The following is a 12,376-nucleotide window of genomic DNA, read 5'->3' on the forward strand; positions in this document are numbered from 1 at the left end:
TAACTAAGTAATTAGTAATTAGTAATTAACTACTTTTTTAAAGTAACTTACCCAACACTGGTTTTATGTTAATTCATTCTGTGTGATGTGAGCTTTTCTAGCTGTAAATGCACTAAAAGTCATTTAAGGTTGAACTACGTCAGGTCTGTAACTTCCAAGTGTCTCTCTACTGTTAAGCTTAAGCTGAGAACTCTGGTTTTCTGATAAAGCTCAGGGTTGGCTCTGATGACCTTTAATCATCTTTTAGTTGTGCTTTTGTAGGCCTCGGGCTGCTGATGGACCCATCGCCATGCTCTAAGCACCTCTCCTCTAATCCCCTCTCTTACACTCTTCATGCATTCATGTGCAGCTCTTGCATGCCAGTAACTGTCTCAGTGTTGTTTCACTTCACATTTCTGCAGGTTCTGTGAGCTGCCTGTTTCTGATCTGTGGTTGCTGCTGTGCTGACCTGTGTCTGTTTGTTCCCGCTCGCATCTTTTCTCTCTGCTCTCTTTTGTGATCTCGGGGATCAAGACAGATGACCCACCTGCCCTGAGGCAGTTCTGTTGGATGTTTCTTCTTGTTAAAAAGGAATTTTTCTCCCTGCTGTTGCTAAATGCTTGCACGAGGGAATCGCTGGGGTTCTTTCCGTGATACCATACGGTCATCACTTTACTGTGTAAAATGCTTTAAGACGGCAACATCTATAAAAAAGATGAAATTTATAGAATTCTCATCAAATAAAATTGCAACATTTTTTTATTAACATAATGAGAAAACATTATTAAACAAATTTGGCAAATCCAAAGTCTATCATTAGAGTACGAATGATAGACTGTATTCAAAGCACTTTGAATCACCTTGTTGTTGAATTGTGCTATACAAATAAATTTGCCTTGCCTTGCCTACGAAGCACCTTGAGGTGAGCGTTTGGTGCTACATGAATAAAACTGATTGAAATTAACTTAAACTTCAGGCCAGCCGAAATGTTTTTTTCACACTTAGGCCTGCTGTGTTGCACCAAAGTTGTTATATAAAATAGATTAAAACATATTTTGAATGTTTGTTTTTCATTAGAAATGTAGTGTAATCTTAATTTAGAAAAGGTTTGGGGCAAGCAATTTAAACTTGTTTTAGAGTGTGGGCCATATCTAAATGTTTTAATCTAAGAAAAGTGGCACTTGAGCAGTACACTTTAGTTTTACTATATGATAAAAAAATACTGCTGTAGTAAACAAAGGTGTCACGTCTGCAGAAAGTAATACAAAGGAACCTGAGAGGAGACGTGGAACATGGGACATGGACGCCTGAGACGAGGAACATGGACGAAACACAACAAACAGAGAAGGACAGGGCTTAAATACATAGAGGAATAACGAGGGGGCGAGACACAGGAGGAGAGCACAGGAACTACATCCACACACTTTCATACGGCCTACATTTATCAAAATTTGTCTGATAATTATCCAGAACTCGATTAGAGACTTTTTAATAAGTCACAAAGCTGTGGACTTCTTTTCCAATCAAAAGAAAAACTGTTTGAGCTTTGAAAATATTTAGCCCTCATTCAGTCGGCTTCATCCACTGTTCTGTCATCTTCTGATCAACGGAAGCAATGCTTTGAGCCACCAAACTTACCTGAACTGATGATCCAGACATCTCTGCCACCTCGTTGCCTGGTTTACGATGAGTAATTAAGAGCGCCCGGTGGCGCCAGTGTCCGGCAGCCTCGCCTCTGTCAGTGCGCCCCAGGGTGGCTGTGGCTACAATGTAGCTTGCCATCACCAGTGTGTGAATGCGTGTGTGAATGGGTGGATGACTGGATATGTAAAGCGCTTTGGAGTCCTTAGGGACTAGTAAAGCGCTATATAAATACAGGCCATTTACCATTTACCATTTAAAGCACTAACAGTGTTTTGTTGTTGTTGACTCCACCTCGCCTTTCGGTCATGGTTAGCCAACCCGTTCTCACTCCCAAAGCGTAACATTTTACGCTAGGTGACAAATCGTCACCATATTACGTTTTCGGCTACCCACCACGTTCCTAAATGACGACCTCGGAAAAAGAGGAAATATGAGAACCGTCTGGACTGAACCTACACATGTTCGCTCTTATTCTTCAAATCGCTTAGAAACACGTTATTTAACATCATTAAAGTCCTGGTTAAGGTCAGGAATAAGGTTATGGTCAGGGCTAGGGATAAGGTTAGGTTTAGGGCTGGAATACAGGGCTGGAACGTCTACTCCCGCGGGAGCGTCATTGCACTGGATTCCAGCCATAACCCGCCGCGTACCATAAGAACGCCGAAGGTCTCCTTTCGCGTTCCTCAGGAACGCCGCGGGACGTGACAAAACGTCGACATGTTACGCCTCGGGAGTGAGAACGCTCTGGGTTAGCCTCTGTTATCAGAAAGGAAAAATGAACAGCAGAGATTTTCACGAGTTCTTACACCCTGATAAGACTGTCTTCCCCTGAAAAGCTTGACATCGTATAGTGAGTCAACACTAAAAATAACATAGGGATCTATGGTGTGATGATCTTCTTGCTCTTCTCCTTTATCAATAATTTCCTTTCTGTCTGTGGGTGTGCTCGTGGTGCACACCCACCCACATCACCAACAGCTGGAGAAACTTTAAGGTGAACCTCAAACATGAAAACAAAGTTGGGGAAGGACGTGCTGAGTTGTGGAGGTAATGCAGGCACGCTGGTCATGATGTAAGTCTGCTGAGTCCTGTGATGTCTTCTGTTGCATCCACAGCTGCAGGCTTTTCAGTGTATTCACCACAGGCTGTTCAGAACTGGTGTGTGTGTGTGTGTGTGTGTGTGTGTGTGTGTGTGTGTGTGTGTGTGTGTGTGTGTGTGTGTGTGTGTGTGTGTGTGTGTGTGAGAGAGAGAGAGAGAGAGAGAGAGAGCGAGAGCTGCAAAGCAAACACTGCACCCTGCCAGATAAAATGTCTCTGCAAAACTATTTTTTCATTATCTCTCATTAAAGAGAAGTACGTTAGCTCTCCATAAAAATATGCAACAAAAAGATATCTCAGATATAAAAGGAAGAAGAACTCCATGGCTTTAAAACCTGTTTGCAAGCTGTAAATAAATAAAACTTTGTTTCATGATGAAACAGTCAAACATAAGCCTGAAATAATTTTATCCTGGCTGATTTTTTTTTAATTTATGATTTGTTTTTGTACAATACCTTTTTCTGTTTAATGGAGGTATTGAACATTTTTTAATTAATGACACATTTTCCCCAGATCAATTCCACATCATCTATAACATCTTCTACCATTAATAAACATGCTATTGTTGTTCTACTCGGTGCAGTCCAATCACTTTTGTTTTGTAACTTCCTGTTAATCTTAATTACTAACTTTATTACCATTTGCATTGAAAGTTTGAACTTGACCTGTTGTATTTAATTAATGTGTATGATGTGGACGAACATAAACAAGTTGATTTTCTGATCATTTGCTGGAGAAAACTTAAAAACTGCATTTTCTTTGATCACCCTGTAGCAGAAGTGGCAGAGGTGACTGCTCAAAACTAGTTAGAGCTTATAAAACGTCTCCTTTTTGCTTTTTACATTTTGATACCAAGCTGATCTTCCATTTGTTTCTAAATAATTTTCTTTCTGGGTTAAAAACTGATGTGGTTACAGTTTCTAATGACCCCACAGGTTGTTTTTCTTCAAAATCTTTAAAATGCAAAGTTGTAATATATTCATATTCCAGGTATTCCTCATAAAATATGTTTGTAACATGAGGCCATTTGCATTTTTATTTATTTTTTCATTAATTTTTTAAAAAAATGCAGTTTTTGTATCACTACCCCACCCTTCCACAAGTGGGGTCAAAAATTACCCCAAGCAGTTCCTATGCAATTTTCTATGAAACTTTCATTCTTAGCAACTCTGACTGTCCCACTTACACTTCTGATGGATCAAGAATTAATTTTTACACAGTAACATACACGATTTAAAGTCAGGGCTGCACATAAGTGGTCTTCAGGTGTGTATTCGCTGTCAAAATAAAAGTATTCCCAGAAATTCAGAGAATACGCGGTTCTTTTGCGGTGGAGGGATACCAAAGTAATTGCTTACGGAGCTTGCTTCTTCGACATCTTTAAGAGTTCTGAACAAATGTCTGTCCTCCTCCAGAACATGTACGCAAACGAACGTTCCAACTTCTTATCTGGTGCGCATCTTTTATTTTGACAGCAAATGCGCACCTGCGGACTATTTATGTGCAGCCCTGTTTATAGTTTTCTGTGCATTTCAAACATTGTACTTTCTGATGTTTTTTTTTTTAATATTTAAAGTAACATGGCTGCTATGAGGCCAGCTGTGGACCTTGCCCTACAAATGATCCAGGACGGATGGGATGAAGAGCCCATCGGAGGCATTGACTCAGAATTTGACATCTCAGATATAGAGGACCCAGACTATTGTCACCCCCATCCCCCCGAACAAGACTAGTCAGATACAGAGGAGTCCTCTGAAGAGGAAATGGATATTGAGTCTAACAGAATGAGCCCCTCTTACTGCTCTGGCCACAATATTCTGAATTAGTCAGCCAGGGCTTGCACCTGGGTTTAGTACTTTCTCCCCAGTAAATGCATGGAAGATGTTCATGTCTGATAATATAACAGAAGAGGTGCTGACATGCACAAACATGGAGGCACTAAGAGTAGCCACAGACAGGGGAAAAGAGTGGGAAAATGTAATCAAACAAAAGCTCCTGGCCTTCATTTGATTGACCATTTTTGCAGGAAGTGAGAAGAACTGGGATGTACAAGTTTTTTGGGAGTCCTCTGCATAACCCATTGTACAAGGCCACTATGTCAATTCAAAGATTTAAAGATATTGACCGTTTCTTGCACTTTGATGACAAGAGGACCAGAGCCTACCGACTGAAAACAAACCATATGGCAGCTTTCAGCTACGTATGGGGCCTGTTCCTGGTCAACTGCAGGCAGAAATTCATCCCTGGTGATTGTGTTACAGTGGATGAACAACTTGTGCCTTTCAGAGGGAAGACCCAGCTTCTGCAGTATATGCAGAGCAAGCATACAAAAGTGATACAAGCGATAGAAAAACTGCAATTTCTTTAAATTAATGAAAAAATAAATAAAAATGCAAAGTGCCTCATGTCACAAACAAGTTTTATGAGGAATACCTCAAATATGAGAATGTTACAACTCTTTGTTTTAAAGATTTTGAAGAATAACAACCAAGTTTGTTGCAAAATGCATTGTTTCTATTTGGGGTCATTTTTCACCCCACTCGTGGAAGAGTGTAGGTATTGATAGGTTGTGCATCCAAGGGTTAAAAAAGTTGTTAACATAAACTTAACAATGTAGTTTATGCTGTACAGTGTAGGTTTGGGGAAACAGCCACTTCATAAACGCATGGCACAACATAGAAGAGCCACCTTGACAGGACAAGACTCGGCAGTCCATCTGCATTTAACACTAGCATTCCCAGGCTTCTACCTTTCTACCTATAAAACCCGAGAGCAGTCAAATGGTGGAAGTGGAAGCTAAATTGGCTAAATTGACCGCGGAGTCATCATTTTGCGTTTCTACCTTTAAAAGCCGGAGAGCAGTCAGTCAAATGCTGGAGTCGTTCATATGTATATTAGGTCGTTACCTAGGAATTCTGGAGGGAGGGGAGTGGGGGTGAGTGATTGAGGGGGTGGGGGAGTGGAGTGTTTCAGTTTGCCATCTTAGGGAGAAATCAACACATGTCCTTTGTATGTCCTTTGTTGCTGACATTTATTGATGAAAACAGTACAAAAAACCAACCATTTGTACACATATTTACAAATAATGATAAAAAGTGAGTGAGTACATTTCAACATTTTCAGCAATCACTCACAATCCTGGCACTGCCACGGTATCTGTCGTCTGCATTTACCACATGTGTACCTGTAGCAGTGAACACATCGCACAGTGGCCTGATTTTTTTTGCATCTGTGTACTTGGATTTTAGGTCGCAAGCCACCCAAAACTTGCTCCATGTACCACTCAGCAGGCCATTTGTAAATATGTGTACAAATGGTTGGTTTTTTGTACTGTTTTTATCAATAAATGTCAGCAACAAAGGACATACACCCATGTGTGTTGATTTCTCCCTAAGATGGCAAACTGAAACACTCCAAGTTGGTGACTTTTGGAGATTTGTTTCCCTGGATGATTGAGAATGCATCAAGATGAAACACAAAAGGAAGCTCACCGCTTTTAGCAGCTCCCCCACCCCCTCAATCACTCACTGAGTGATTGAGGGGGTGGGGGAGTGGAGTGTTTCAGTGTTTCAGTTTGCCATCTTAGGGAGAAATCAACACATGCATGTTGAAATGTACTCACTCACTTTTTATCATTATTTGTAAATATGTGTACAAATGGTTGGTTTTTTGTACTGTTTTCATCAATAAATGTCAGCAACAAAGGACATACAAAGGACATGTGTTGATTTCTCCCTAAGATGGCAAACTGAAACACTCCACTCCCCCACCCCCTCAATCACTCACCCCCACTCCCCTCCCTCCAGAATTCCTAGGTAACGACCTAATATACATATGAACGACTCCAGCATTTGACTGACTGCTCTCCGGCTTTTAAAGGTAGAAACGCAAAATGATGACTCCGCAGGGGTCTAAGGTAGAAAACCAAAATGACTGCTCTCCGGGGGTCTAAGTGTTAAAGGACAAAGGTCACTCTTTCGAGGATGCCAATGTTTACATTTTGGACAGAGAAGACAGATGGCTTGAAAGAGGAGTGAAAGAAGCCATCTATGTCCACTGTGAGCGACCATCGTTGAACAGAGGTGGTGGCTTACAACACCAACTGTCTGCCATCTATAATCCAATTCTGAGATCCCTTCCCAGATGCCTTAACGCCCACTCACATCCTGGGCCATCTGACCTCTGGAAATCACATGATTAGGGTGGGGCTAGGTTTCACAGTGGGTTCACCCGAAACCTTGGCTGATTGTGACTTACATCCATTTTCACACCTTGGCTCATGTGATTAGGTAGAGGATTATTAGAGGGTCTTTTGTCTCTCTTGGGGGGACACTCCCACAGGACTTAAGTCTGGGAGTCTCCACCATTTGACCCTAGAACTGAAGAAGCTTCTCAGATGAGAGGTGAAACATCTTCAAGCAACCTAAAAATGTCCAGATGCTTGACAAGCTCCTTAGACTGTTTTTGTGACTTGGTGCTCTATGTATACAGTTCAATTGAACTTGCTTCCTCCACAGTTTGAGGTTGTGAGAGCTCACATCTGTCTTCCTGCTATCCTTCTAGCATTTAGCAGGGTTATTGCTGTAGTTTTCTTTACAGAGGACAAAATTTCTTCTGGCAATGTTGTTGTTTATCCTTGTTGTTTTATTTCATCCATATTTAAGTTCCCATCCAAATGTAATGAATTGAGAAAATTGGCAAAATAAATTGAATGCACATTTCCATCAACTACTGTTATGGAAATATTAGCAGCCGGCTTGTTGAAGTTAGCAGTTGTTGACACTACAATTTTCCAGCTGGGTGCCATTAAATCATTTTATAATAAAAAAGCACAGGAAGATGACTTCATTAGGAGCAAACCAGTCAAACCCCAAACTGTGAAAAATTATATAAAATGAGAAAACATGATTGAAATTATGTACACCAATCAGCCACAACATTAAAACCACTGACAGAAAAAGTGAATAAAGATAATTAAATTGTAATTATAATACACTGCTTTTTGATCCAGGCATTGGGGCAGTAACCCCCCCCCCCCCCCCCCCCCCCTCCCATGATGTAAAGAGCAGCTCAAGAAAAGACACCAACATTTAGACCCAGACCTCCAGCCTCCCCACATCCCAGACTGATCAAGCACTCATGAGATGTAGTGGATGAGGCTAGACCATATACTGGACCATCAGAGGATAATGACTTCATCTCGTGCAGTTTTTTTCCCCCATGTCCTCCCACTCTGGATGTTAAAGTCACATGATTCATGTACATCATCACTGATTTAAAAAAAAAGTGGTTTCCATTATAGTTTGTCACATTTTGCTTTTACATACAATGTAAACACAATGAATACAATGAATATTCCATCAAAACTAAAACTAAATCAAATGAATTTAATATTTCTTTGTAAATTAAATTCTGTGTAAACCATCTTGATATCACAAAGCTAATACTTGTGAGCCTCTCTGAGCATCACAGCAGATGTCATCGTATCCAAGTAACTGGCGATGGAACATATTTTATTTCTATTTTATTGCCTTTGAACCCTTCTGCAGTTCTGCAGTAGACCAGAAACTCCAGAAAACCATGAATCAACATTTGGACATTACTGGTGCGAAGATCGGCTGCACCAGAAACAGAACAAAGTTACAGAGTTTCCAGTAAAGACATATGTGTTCTGCAGTTTGCCACTTTTTGGCACCATCTGTGCAGGTTGAAAGTTCTTATTAAATAAAGCGGAGAACAGCACTGTACACCACGGCAGACGAAACAAGCAAATGAGACAGGAAACTGTGATATTTTTTTTATTTATTTTTTGATGGGAAACTGCTCTCAAAGCAAGCAGGGACATGGAGTTGGAGTTGTTATCCTTGTGGATTTAAGTTTTGGAGGCAAGACAGCAAAAGAAGGAAGAATTCATGACAACGTGTTTCAGACGAAAAGAATGGTTTTAGTCTTCTTTTGCTGGTTAAGATCATTTTGGTTGGAAAATGATGAAGGTTCAGCAGGTTAGAACTCTCTCTGCATCTCTCCATCTGATACACTGTACACACTGCAGTAGTCACACCTGTTGCACATGCTCTAGAGTAAAATAACAAATGACAAAGTTTCAAGGGTTAGAGTTAAATCCAATCATATGTGCAGGTTGTGACCAGCCCATGTTTGATGAACGCACTATCCTGAGTTTGAGGCCAACGGCGTTCTCTAAAGGATTGACAGTCAGCGTCAACAACTGTTTTTTCCCCCCTTTTCTTATTTATTCGGTTTTTGATCTAATATGCTGTATGTCCCCTCTTAAAGTTTCTGCCTTGTCCAATGTGACTTTGTTGACTGGCCCAAGATATGCATCTCATAAATACAAATCAAATATTCTCATTTTATATGGAAATGATGCAATGTAGGTGATTACTTTCACTGCAGTCTTTTATTTTGTAATGTATTTTAAGGATAAAAATGTAAATGGAAACATGCCCTAAGATCTGAGGACAAGATCAGTTGCACAAAAGAGCAGCAGTTAACCAAGTTAAAGAAAGATCATTGTCATGGATAAAATAAATCAATGTTGACTTAGTTTGTATGCTAACCATCCAGCTGTACCTCATCTCTGAAAGGATCTTTATGGCACAAGGTCAATTCAAAGAGATGATTCAAACATTCCCATTTCCCAAACTGCCTCTTCTCACCTAGCAGGATGGCTTCTGTGTAATCTCTACTTTAAATATAAAGAAGAACTGGAGAGCTAAACACAAGAATGATGTTGCAACGGTGAGCTGATGGTGAGTGGATAAACCTGTCACACTGTGGGAAACTACCAAGCATTTGTGGGTTACATGGTAGAAGAAGTGCCGTCAAAATAAAGTACCTATGCAGTGAGGTTAGTTCACTGCTTCCCTTCACACTTCTCAAACTGCTCAACCTCATGTCCTCTCCTCTCTTTGTGTCTCCTCATCACGTCCTCTGGAGGGAGGAGCTTAGACGTGAGGAGTCTAGGCAGCAGACACTACACAGAATGAAACATCTTTGCCTCAGAGCCTCATTTTAAAATCATGCCAAGTAAAAATGACCTGTGGCTCCGCTGGGTCATAAATAGCTTTGTCAAAGCCGCATTATTTTATGGTGGTTGTGGCATGTTTCATATTTAGGGCCACTGAAATAAATCTGAAGCAGTGTGGCAGATATTGGACTAGTTCTTAATCACTGACAGGCAAAAAGAACAACTTCTGAATCCAAACCAGAAGTTAATTAATTTTTTACCCCTGAACGCCTACTGGGAGAAACTATTGAAGCACTTTTCTGAACTGAATGGTTTCTGTCATATTTTAGGCCTGTTTGTAGGACAAAATGCCTGGGTTTGCATCAGAGGTTAGCAAAGGTGGTCTACACCTGTGCAGATACCTTTGGAAAAGCCCAGAAACTAAAACCAAAACTTTACTGATATATGCTAAGATATCAAAGGTCATCATTAACATCAGAAAATGTCATCTTTATGGAGGAAAGAGTTACAGAGTCCTCTCTCCAACACCTGAGCGTCTTCCACTCTGACTCTGAGACTGAGACTAATGCTGACGTACAGCAACGCATAGTGATGGGGACAATCAGACACAAGTAAATTCAGCCAAGAGGAAGGCAAAAAAGCATGAATGACACAAGGAACCTAAAGCTGCACAACAGGACACAGGTATCAGTAATTTTAATACTTAACCTAATATTTAACTTCAATAAAAATGGTCACTGGTAACACATGCAACCTCATTCATGGTGATGGAGTGTGCAGCTTCTGAGTTCTGAAAAAATGAGATACATGCAATAAAACATTTGCAAAGTGATATTTTTAAGAACTCCTTTTCTACCTTTTCCCATTGCACTGATACATGATTTGCTGAGCTGCTGTTTGTGCACTGGATTTTAGTCCAACTTCTTAAGAGATGATTGAAAAATGAAATATAAGACTTTCTGGGCAAAGTTTAGTTCTGAAGCTAAAACAGTTTATGGCGATACAAAGATAGAAAGTTGGTGTTGAAAATGATGAAATAATGGAGAGAAACGCTGCACAACATGGTTTTTTTTTTGTTCGTTTTTGTGCATTAGAATCTGACAGATGTAGGCACAGGTTTGGACACATGCTCTCATGGAGGTCTAATACTGTGATGTTAAATCCTAACTCGAGTTTTTGGAACATTTTTACTATAAGTGTAGAGAAATCTGTTTCCCATTGGGTCATTTTGTGTATCTTCACTGTATCCTCCACTCGTCCTGTGACACCAGCTGTTGTCATTGAATATCTGCTCTGATATCAAGAATCCTCGAGTTTCAACCTTTCTACAAGTCTCCCTGCGAAGGCTGCCTGAATGGCATAATGACCTTTAGTAAAGGATAAATGTTACGATGCTTTCAAATAAAAAAAACCAATCAAAATCAAAATTTATTTATAAGCACATTTAAAAACAACACGGGTTGAGCCAAAGTGCTGCACATAGTAGAGGTAAAATAGTAAACATACATAGTAATTATATAAAAGACTAGTCATAATTGAAAGCTAAAGAGTACAAATGTGTTTTCAATTGGGTTTTAAAAATGTCGAGTGTTGGCAATGACCTAATGTGAAGGGGCAGACTGTTCCAGAGTTTGGGTGCAGCGATCGCAAAAGCTCGGTCACCCCTGTTTTTCTGGGGATAGTCATAAGCAACTTATCTGCAGACCTAAGGGCTCTACTTGGATTATCTTTTGTTAAAAACTTTTAGAGGGAAACTGGAGCTACTGATCCGTCCTGCTGCTGAACATCAGCCTCACTCAGCGCACCTGTTCAGCTTGCAGCAGAAACAGTTAATGTGCTAAATGAAGGTCTTTGTGGATGGTAAAAGAGCACAGTGAACTCACAGCAAATATCAAATATCAGCAAATATTAAAGTATAGCATATTGTACCTTGTAGAGTACAGCTGTTCTTGGGCTGCTGCTGTCAGACTCTTCACATTTCTCAGTGAATCAGAACAACTCCTGGACTTCAAAAATACGACTCAACCGTTAACCTTTGCCACTATCGCCTTTGAATCGGGAGACTTCTTGTTTTTCCTGCAGTAACTTCACCTGCCAACACTGAACACCGGCTCCTTCTAACCAGGTGCTGAAGTTTGACAGGCCAAATTATATCCAGTCTCTTTAAATTGGGAGGTTTTCTGTTGCACTAAAGGATGTCTCGGTTCTAGCGGTGAGTTCTTATCTCAGGGGATCAAATCCTGCTGTTTTGTCAGAAGTGCTGTTGCAGAGATACACACAAGATGGGCTTCAGTGTTGGAATATATATCACAAGTTTTTTTTAGTCTTCTGTCAATTTTAGGACCTTTTTTGCTTTTTTTGATTCACTTTTTACTCTCCTGTTTGTGGTTGGTTTTGCAGTCTACTGCACATCAGCCCTGCATGCTGGACAATTATGCCAACTGTGTGTTTAATCATGGCACCAGAGGGTTCTTTATGTCGCTGGTTACAAAGTGAGAACCATCTCGCTACTGCCACAACCAAAGGACAACTTGGCCTTATCTGTGAAAGGCAGGCAGCAGGTGAAATAGCAGTACTTGACACCCACGAATGACAACACGCTAAGTATGTAAATACTTAAGATGTAGTGAAACACAACCATCAGGCGACTGGCATGACAGAGGGAGT

The sequence above is a fragment of the Rhamphochromis longiceps genome, linkage group LG2 (genome assembly GCF_057381845.1).
Source record: "Rhamphochromis longiceps isolate RC_006_pf linkage group LG2, R_longiceps_female_GT1.1, whole genome shotgun sequence".
Lineage (NCBI taxonomy): Eukaryota > Metazoa > Chordata > Actinopteri > Cichliformes > Cichlidae > Rhamphochromis > Rhamphochromis longiceps.